We start from the raw sequence: 9,597 nt of genomic DNA, 5'->3' as shown, positions 1-9,597 counted from the left end.
TTCTCTATTTTCAAATGTATTAATCTCTCAATTTCAGGATTTTATTTTCATGTTCTGAAACTGTGTATATACTTTGTAGGGAATAAGGACTAAAAAGACATTGCTTCTCTAAATAAAGCTTTGATTTTCTGATTTAAATAAATTTAAAACTAAATAAATCTGGCTTGTTTGTTATGTTTGGCCTGCAGCAGTCACCTGGCTGAATGAGATGCCTAGGTTTATCTAATGCTATTGACTTTCTTGCTGCATTTACACATTCCAGTGTTTGACAAAAAAAAAAAAAAAAAAAAAAAAAGCTAGTAACCAATATATAAACCAGACACTGAGCTCTATAGGTCCCACTGCAGTCAGCCAAAATATTGCTGCTGCAATTAATGTGTTTTGAATCAGACCCTGGAAGGGTCACAGGAAGGATGACAGCAGGCAGGGAGCCAGGCGTTGTTAAAGGGGGGATCAGTTCAAGCCGCTCCAGCAGGATGAGGTAATGGTGTGGGAGATCCCAGCTCACTTGCAGGGGCAGGAGGAAACAGCATGGTGCCTGCTGCGCTGGAGGGAGGAGGGGGAGGAGGGGAAGGAGAAGAAAAGGAGTACAGACAGTGTGCCTCTTACCTTTTTGCTTAAGGCAGGAGTTTTTATCTCCAGCATCCCCATATGATGTGCATAGTATATAGGGTACAGAGTGACAAACTGAGAATGATTTGTAGCTTTATGTTGCTGTTGATCATGCTGTTCGCTTACAAGGCCAGCTAGTATCACCTAAAGTTTCTGTATACCACAGACTCTTCTTTTTAGGAGTTCAGCCCTTGCTGAAACTTCATTTTTTTCATTCAGTCCCATGTGATGAGTTTAATCTTAGACTAAGATTGAAGTCAGCACAGGAAATGAGGTCTCTTATGCTAGTCACCATGGTGGTAGGATTTCGTAGTAGTGTGTTTCCTCCAGAGAGAAAGAAAATCTTTAATGCAGCTGCAGCAGAGCTGTAGCTGTGGACTTGCAGAGATATCTTGCATTTAGATAAACCACAATTTCACACAGTAAGTGCCACAAAATCTGCCCAAGAACCTAAGCACTTGGTGCCCAGGCAGCATGAAAGTATCTTCCACCCTGGCTATAATGCTGGCACTTTGCAAATGAGTTACTTGGAATGTAATTTAAAGCTATTTGATAGAATTTATGAACTGCAGTTACAGATGTGATCGCACTGTAAATATTCTTTCTCTCACTGTGGATGTGTCTAGAAATGCCAGTACACTAAAGTTGTGACATGAGCTTTAGTCAGATGTCTGAAAGTCTTGGAAAATTCCTGGCAGTCTATAGAAAAGCACAGGTTTGAAGAAGTCATGAGATTTTTCTAAGGATAAATTGAAATGAAGAATAAATTAAGAAGTTATTCTGCAAAAAAATCTCAGTTAAACTATAAAAGTGTCATTTTAGCTGCTAGGTCTTTTAGGGTCCTTCCACTACTTAAGTGTAGCCTCAACTAAGAGCAAAAAGCTATAGGTTTTCCAAAAGTTGAAACAAACCTTTTGTAGAAAAAAGCCTATGAAAGCAAAATATTATTTTTGATGAAACCATCTAGAGATAGAAGCCCCAAGAAGTCTAACCTAAATGGCTCAAGAAAGTCTAATAAAATTATTTCTGAATAAGAGAAAGCTTCTTGCACAAGACATATGCCAGTATTGACTGGCAGTGTCAACATTTAGCTGTAGGGAGTTCAGCTGATTTAAGACACCAGCAAAGATGTTTCACATAATTCATAAGAGAAATACAATGGGAAATAGTTGTAATTGTCTATTGGGAACCCTGAATGTCAGATGAAGTCCCTGAGGATGACTTCATTGCAGTGACAGTGCCAAGTCACATGTAGCCCTCATTTGCTATGGTATAGGATACAGTTATTCAAAAACTAACAGAATGAAATTCATAGTTAATTAATGTTCACTGTGCATAATTGTTATTATCCAGACATCATGTATATTGTAGTACCGTAGTATTATGTCCTTCATTTGCAGGGTATATCTCAAGTTTATCTCTTGATACCACAGAAGTTGATTATGTTTTTGGAAAAAACTGCAGAACAGTGACATTATTACCATATTCAGGGTAAACCATTCTTCAGTTTTTGAAAGATCCTGACATCTGACCTGCATGTTGTTTCATCCTGGTGTGCTTCAGACTTACATGGTAGGCTTGGTAACTTCCGCATCAATAAGTTTATGGGAAATGCCTGATCCATGTCAAAGAAACAGCTGCAAACACTGGTAAAAGTCTTGAGTTATCAAAACTGAAGTATTTACAGAGCTTCTAAATAGTTGCTAGGTCCTTCCTCCTGTCATCCTACACAAGCTCCCTCCCACCCAATGACTGTATGCAAGACCAAAGTCACAAGGAAAATTTCAGATAAGCAGCAAATTTATCTTTGTAATGGGAAGGAGGACACCTTTCCATCTGAAAAAATATAGACTCTTCAACCCTTCCAGATATTTGCTTTCTTCCTTCTCCAGCCATATGCACCATGTGCTCTACACATATATTTAATAGTTTTTCCCACTCCATTTCCTGTAGCCCACAATATTTGGTGCACACTCTCATCTTCCTTCCTCAAACCCAGAGACAGAGTGAAAATTAGGCATAGTGCTGGCATGTAAACACACCTCATCCTCTTAGAAGAACCCCAGCCTTCTCAGCCCTGGGGTGTGTGCACCACCTCCTCTTCCTTTGTAAGGAGCCAACTAATCCCAGAATGGCTAATACAATGTACGCTCAGTTTATGAGTCTCATTGGAACCAAGGACTTGGCACAAGAACGTGGACTGAGGAACCCACTAAAAACTTGTCCCTTGGGGAGCTAGTACTGTTCTGCTTGTCCTGGGCATCTCAAAGGAAGACTGGAACAATTGCTGCATGCAATTAATGATTCCATTGCTGTGTACTACCTCTTCCTCAGAAAGAACATCATCATTTCCTGGTATACCATGGCAAGAAAACATTATGCTATTTATGCTTTGTGTAAGTGATGGAACCAGGGGAGAGAAAAGAATGAAATCACTCCTCAGATTTAATTGTTTTTTGGCTAGAGAAGCTCTTTAAACAGTTTGCTTTGAAAAACCTTTGCCAAAAAGAAGTAGTAAATGTCTAACTGACACAGTTCATTAATGGCATACTAGAATAACTTCTTTTAGCCTTTTCCAAAAGAAAGAATGGATGAGTGGATGACTCATCTTTGAAAAGGTTTACAGTCTCAACATTCAAAACAGCAATCCCAGACAGATTAATATTAATGGCTTCCCATTGTAATTTGACAAATGAATGTTCACCCATGCTGTTGACTTCTACCTGTGCCAACAGCTTACTGCAGGGATAGCAACTGAGCGCTGTTCTTCAAGAACATAGTGAAGTCTGCCATGTGGCAAAGGACAGAAAGAAGCCCTGTACATTATAAAACACTTTGCAAAGGTTCTGGTTCTGCTGAAAGCTTAAATTGACTTTAAATTAAAATCCAGAAAAATAATCTCTATATTTGCAATGGTAATTTATTCCATTTGTGAGACCTACTCAACGTGAAATGCAGTTAGAATTAATTCTGTATGTACAAGTTCCAACATTAAGTATCAGTGCAATAAGTCAACAGTGCTGAAAGAATTTCTCCCCATTCCTTTTTCAGTCCATTTGTGATGAGCTGGGCAAGCTTTGCAGCATAGAAAAGTAGTTAGCAGATGTTAGTACCACCAAATTGAAGAATTTGAGGCTAGGAGACAGAAAGCACAGGGTGGTGCTGAGAGAGTGGACGGCCAGCTAAAGACTGCTTTTCTTGTCAGTAATCTGTAGCTTCCTCTGGTTTTACATCAGTGCTCAAGAGTGAACTGTGAAGTAAGAACAATTATTGTATTTTCTCCTGGATATCTAAATGTTTCTTCAGGTTTTTCATGCATAAAGTGAGATTCTTTTTTATCTCCTCAAGGCTTTCTCTTCTGTGCTCCTGTACATTACCTGTATAAGGCTTCAACGTATGTTCAAGTATTTATAGATATTTTTTTTTTCATTTAGGAATAATCCAGCTCAGCTAAAAAACCACTTTGTGTCCTACATCTTGTCTTGCCTGCAGTTTCCCTCACTCCTCTGTAGTTGAACCAGAGTGTAGTATTCTTCATCACATTCCTTATTTTTCCACTTAATGTGATTCCAGTATTTATATTGTTCTGCTACTGAATTTGGTGTCCCTTTCTCCCTCTCAAAAATCTGAAGACATTGTCTCTGATTATACCATGCTCATTTAGTCCAATCACAAAATCACAAAGTAATTTTGGTTGGAGAAGACCTTGAAGATCATCAAGTCCAACCATTAACTTGACTCTACCCCATCCAGTGCTTAAACCATGTTTCTAAGCACCACATCTATGTCTTTTAAACTCCTCTGCGGATGGTGATTCAAACACCTCCTTGGGCAGCCTGTTCCAGTGTTTAATTACCCCTTCAGTGAAGAATTTTCTTCTAATATCTAATCTAAACCTCCCCTGGTGCAACTTGAGGCCATTTCCTCTTGTCCTATCACTTCTTAGTAGAGAGTAGAGACTAACCCCAACCTCGCTACAACCTTCTTTCTGGTAGTTGTAGAAAGTGGGAAGATCTCCCCTCAGCCTCCTTTTGTCCAGGCTAAACAACCTCAGTTCCCTCAGATGCTCCTCATAAAGCTCATTCTCTAGAGCCTTCCCCCTTTGATGGCCTTCTCTGGACTCACCCTAGCACCTTGATGTCTGTCTTGTAGGGGGGACCAAAACTGAACACAGTATTTGAAGTGTGGCCTCAGCAGTTTCAAGTACAGGGAGTGTCTTCTTCAGTCTACCACTTCCCTCACTCTTTTTCTTGCCATCATTTCTCCATTGTGCACTATGTTTTCTTCTGTACATGCATCTACATGGCCACCCAAATACTTACCTTCTTATTCCTACTCTGATAAATGTCTTCTAAAAAACCCAGTTTCCTTAAGCAGAAATTATTTTTTTCAGCATAGTTGAGTTACTTGAGTCAAATTAACAGTATCACCACTCATTTACATTTTAAATTCTCATGCCTCTCTCTTGTTCTTTTGCCCTCAGAGTTAGAGTTTTGCCTGGTTTGTCTTCGACAAAATACAAACTTCATAGAACAAGGAGAGCTGATAGTTAAAATTTCAAATTATCTATTTTCAGGCACCCAAATCCAAACTGAGTGACTTGGTATATTCTGAAATTCAGTTCTGCCAACAGAATGAAGTTTCAGGTTGAGCACCAGGCCTCAAACGATGCCAAGCCTCTTGTCAGTTTGAAAAATCTTGCCCTTTACGTCCCAGTCATTGCTAAACGTATTGCTGGCATTTGGTAGTCAGTGCTGTTGCTTTTAAGTGAAGTGAAACAGGTGGAGTGTACCAGTTGTCATCCTTTTCCTGTTTGTTTTTTTAAGGGATGGATTAAATAAATTGCTATACCTACGATACAGCTGAGAAACTTCTCTTTCTCTGTGTTGCTAGAACACTGCATGGTGTTTGAAACAACGATGGGACTCAGGGCAGAGAGCTAGACTTCCTTTGAAAATGTTACTGAAACATCCTATTTTGATGCAGAAAATGTACTCTTCTGGCAATTAGAAAACATAGCAGAGGGGAACTTTGTGCATGACAGTAATAATTTTTGGAAATGTAAGTCACGCAACTGGGTGGCATGAATCATGCACAAAACACTTGCCTGGTGAGTAAGCCCCTGTCAGTTTCATATAGTTCATTTTATACCAGAATATAATATTGCAAAGGGACGTGGTTAGTTTTTAATAAGGAACCTAGTAATCTTGAAAAATCAGCAGCTAGTCACACCAGTTTGAAATATTTTGCAACACTAGCAGCAACTGTAGGCAACATCATTTAAAAAATGAATTTCATAAAATAATTTGCCAGTTTCTTTCTTAAAAAAATAATTAGTCAAGGATGTTAGTTACAGGAGGAGACTTCAGTGCCAGGACATTTAGGTATTCTGCAGGCCATTGGTGTTCAAAACCCCAAATTAGCTTCTCCCAGGCGGCAGTCAGGGAAACGTATTCTCTGGGTTCAGAAAAAAATCAGCTCTGCCCTGGAAGCACTGGTCGTTCTTGTGGGCTCCTTGTTACACTTCGCTCCCAGCTTAAAGGAAGGATCAGCCCCAGCTGAAGAATTATAGCCAGAATCTGTTTTTTAGAAACAGGAACTTTTACATTTTCAAAACCATAGTAGGCTTAGTCTTTTCAGACCACAGCTGATGGAGGAAGTGCTCTTTCAGACTAAAAGTTACAGCACTCACTCAAGCGAGAGACCACAGCTCCTGCTCTGCTGAGCGTTATGGAGAGTCCCTATTCAGTTTGCTGTAGGATGTCGAGTCTTTCATATCCTCCTGTTAAAGCAGGTCCCTTTTGCCTGGAGTTTGTTCAATATTCATGGAGCAGGGGAAGTGTGAAGGAATGCCTCTATGGCCCCATGCGTGCCAGGGCTTAAGGTTGCTGTGTGGTACTGAAAACAAAAGTGATTGCATTTGCACAGCAGGACATTTTTCCTAGTATTTAATATTTATGAGTGATTTTATATCTGCTGGAAGCAGAAACTTTACGAAAAGTGCACAAATCTGATTAATGAAGGTATTCACATCTGTTTAATCAAGGTCTATAGTAACTGGAAAGCACATTCAATATTTCAACCAAATTTCTCCAGTTTCTCACTATTTAAATAAAAGAGCAAAATAAAAATATGTGAATGCCATTCTTTACAGTAATGTTTTCAGACCAATAGATACTTGTAGAACATTAGGGAAATTCTGACTTTTAAAAGGGCATTTTCGTTTTTAACTTAATAGACTTTCAGTATAAAGCCTTTCAGGCATCTGTACCCTCTCCCCATGCACACCCATTTCCCTGTTAATGAAAGTTACACAACAATCCAATATTTTTTGCTACACTTCTAGGGCTTGATTCCATATTTCATTCTTGGCAGTGAACCAACACACCAGTTTTCTGGCAAAAAGCCAAAAATGCCAAAATAAATTTTGCAGTATGAACTGAAAGTTTGATGATAAAAATGCCTGTTTCTTTTTTTAAGAGTGCCATTGGTTCACCTCTTGTCTATCTCTGTAGACAAGACACCTCAGGCTGACTGGGCAGCTGCCTGACTGTACTCTGGGATTGCCAATGAAGGCATCACAATAAACAACACAGATGATAACTAATAGTTTTTGAATAATCCCCAGCATGGTGTTGAGTGATGGTATTAGCTGTATGTCCTTCATGTCAGAAGTAGTCAAGATCCCAACCAGCCACGGTCTATGAGAGTCCCATAGTTCTTTCCTTAAAATTAGGCTGGTTAGTGTGCTTTCATTTCAATTCAAAGTACACTCTCCATTATTTTTATGGTTACATTGAAATAGGGTCTTTCCTGACAAGTACTGCAGAGATCTTTTCACACATCAAGAGACCAGTTCTTGTTCCTCTTTGGGGTTTGGAATGCAAATATGCATTACATTTACTACAGCTTTGCAAGAAACTTAGAGCTTCCTCCATTTGTGTATCTGTGTAAGTGCCAACCAGCAAAAGGCACCTAAAGGTTTATTGTAGTTCCAGCAACTGGCAATATCCAAACATTTATAGGGAAATTTCATAGCAAGAAATAGCAATGAGGCAGGTGGCCAAGAGTACATATGGTAGCAGTGACATAAAGACATACAGAAATTAACTTGAAATGTGGTGGAAGGGGGCATATTTATTTATGAAAACAAATACTTCCTTGGATTTTAGGAGCAAAGCAAAGTTTCTGAATGAAGGATGACTGCTGCCATTAAAGGTTTTGTGGAGTATAAATAAGTTGTGCTCTGTTAGGAAAAACAGATTTGGCACAGTGCACCTTTAAAAAAGCATCAATCTGCTAGAACTACCAGTATTTCTGAGTAAAGCATCTTTAATCTGTGAGGCTGTTTGTTATGTGCTGGTTTACTTCTTGCCTGCTCATAGAAGGAGTGTGTACTTTTGTGCCAGGGCTCACAAAGGCTTACAGCTCAAACTTGATGGCTTAAAATAAAGAACTCTCAGAGGACCAGAGCACAACTGGGTCTAGGCTGGGCTGCGGGTACCCTTAGCCTCAGGAATGCTGTGTGACCTCTGCCTCCTATTCAGTGGGTGAATGGAATGAGCTGTAACCCAGGACTTATGCTGCAAGCACTTCAGTAGCTCAACCTTGTCAGCTTTATTTGCTTGACGAAGCTTCAGTAAATAAAGGAAATTAAAACCTCAAGGACCTATATTTAGATACAAACTACATTCCTGCGCTTCTGGTTGCCAGCAGAATGAAATTAAAGCTCACTTTCTATTAAAAATATATTAAATAAATCCTTAATAAAATATAGGGGCTCTGATTCTTCCTCATAAGGGACAATACCTAAGGTACAATAGCTGATTTTTCTGTGAATTGAGGTGTGAAGATTACCTTCCTTTCTGCCTGCTCTTCATGTTCAGGTTTATCAGAATTTCCAGGGAAGATATTTGCTACACAACAGTGGATTTAAAGGATTAAAAATTGATAGTAGCTTGCATCCCATAAGTGCAGAACTAATAAATTATAGATAATACCTCTACATTGTATTGTTCATTTCCCATAGAAAAGAGGAAAAAGATGTCACTTACCTGATGTGTCAGTGTATATTTAGAGAATATGAGTTGTGCTTTGGCCCGTCAAGTTTTAAATTATCTAAATGACAGAGATCCTGTCATCTCCCTGAAATTACTTCTGCATTCATATTGAAAACAATCTGCTGCTCCTACTCAGTCTGTGTTTTTCTTGGTTACATTTTATGCTACTGCTATTGCCCAGTACTACCTACATCATTCTTCTCTACTGCTAGCAGCAAATTTACTCTTGAAACACGGGGATTTTTGTCTGACCTGTGATGCTACACATAGAACCTATTTGGAGATCATGTCTAATGAATAGATACCATTTTGCTGGGTGTTTTCCTCCAACTCAGATTGTGTACCTGCTGAAATTAATAGCAAAAGTCTGTTGGGTGCAACAGTGAAGAAACAAAGCTTTGTTAAAATCAAACCTCCCACTATCCTAGTTACTGGAAGGATTGCATCTAAGAGAGAGATCCTGATGGCAGTTATTTCAACAATGTACTGTCCATACTAAAGCAACAAAATAAATAGTTACTGCTGGGATCGTTGTTAGAATAATGGCAGAATTAAGCCTTAACCATGTAAATGCTCACCCAGCTCCAGGGCAAAAACGTTTAGCCTGTAAATGTCGTGTCTTCAGCACAGAAGTGGAGCTGAGATTGCTGCCACAGGAGGCAGCTTAAGAAGACACGAGTTTTTCCTGTCTGTGATTTTGGACATTTGGCAGCCTTTGACATTTGGCATCCCTCTTCCCTGCTCTCTTTCAGAACGCTTAGAAGGGAAAGAAACAGATTCTCAGAAAGATGTGTAGATACGTGCATATATGTACGTCATACCTAGAGAGGGTTTTTAACGTGTCCGTCCTGACTTATCTGAGTATTCTGCCCGTCCCGCGCCGTGACACGGAATCTGCCAGACCCGCCTCGGGCCGGGGTTCCCC

The sequence above is a fragment of the Chaetura pelagica genome, unplaced genomic scaffold (genome assembly GCF_000747805.2).
Source record: "Chaetura pelagica isolate M959 unplaced genomic scaffold, ChaPel_1.0 scaffold418, whole genome shotgun sequence".
In the NCBI taxonomy this organism is placed as follows: Eukaryota; Metazoa; Chordata; class Aves; order Apodiformes; family Apodidae; genus Chaetura; species Chaetura pelagica.
This window is presented reverse-complemented; position numbering follows the sequence as displayed.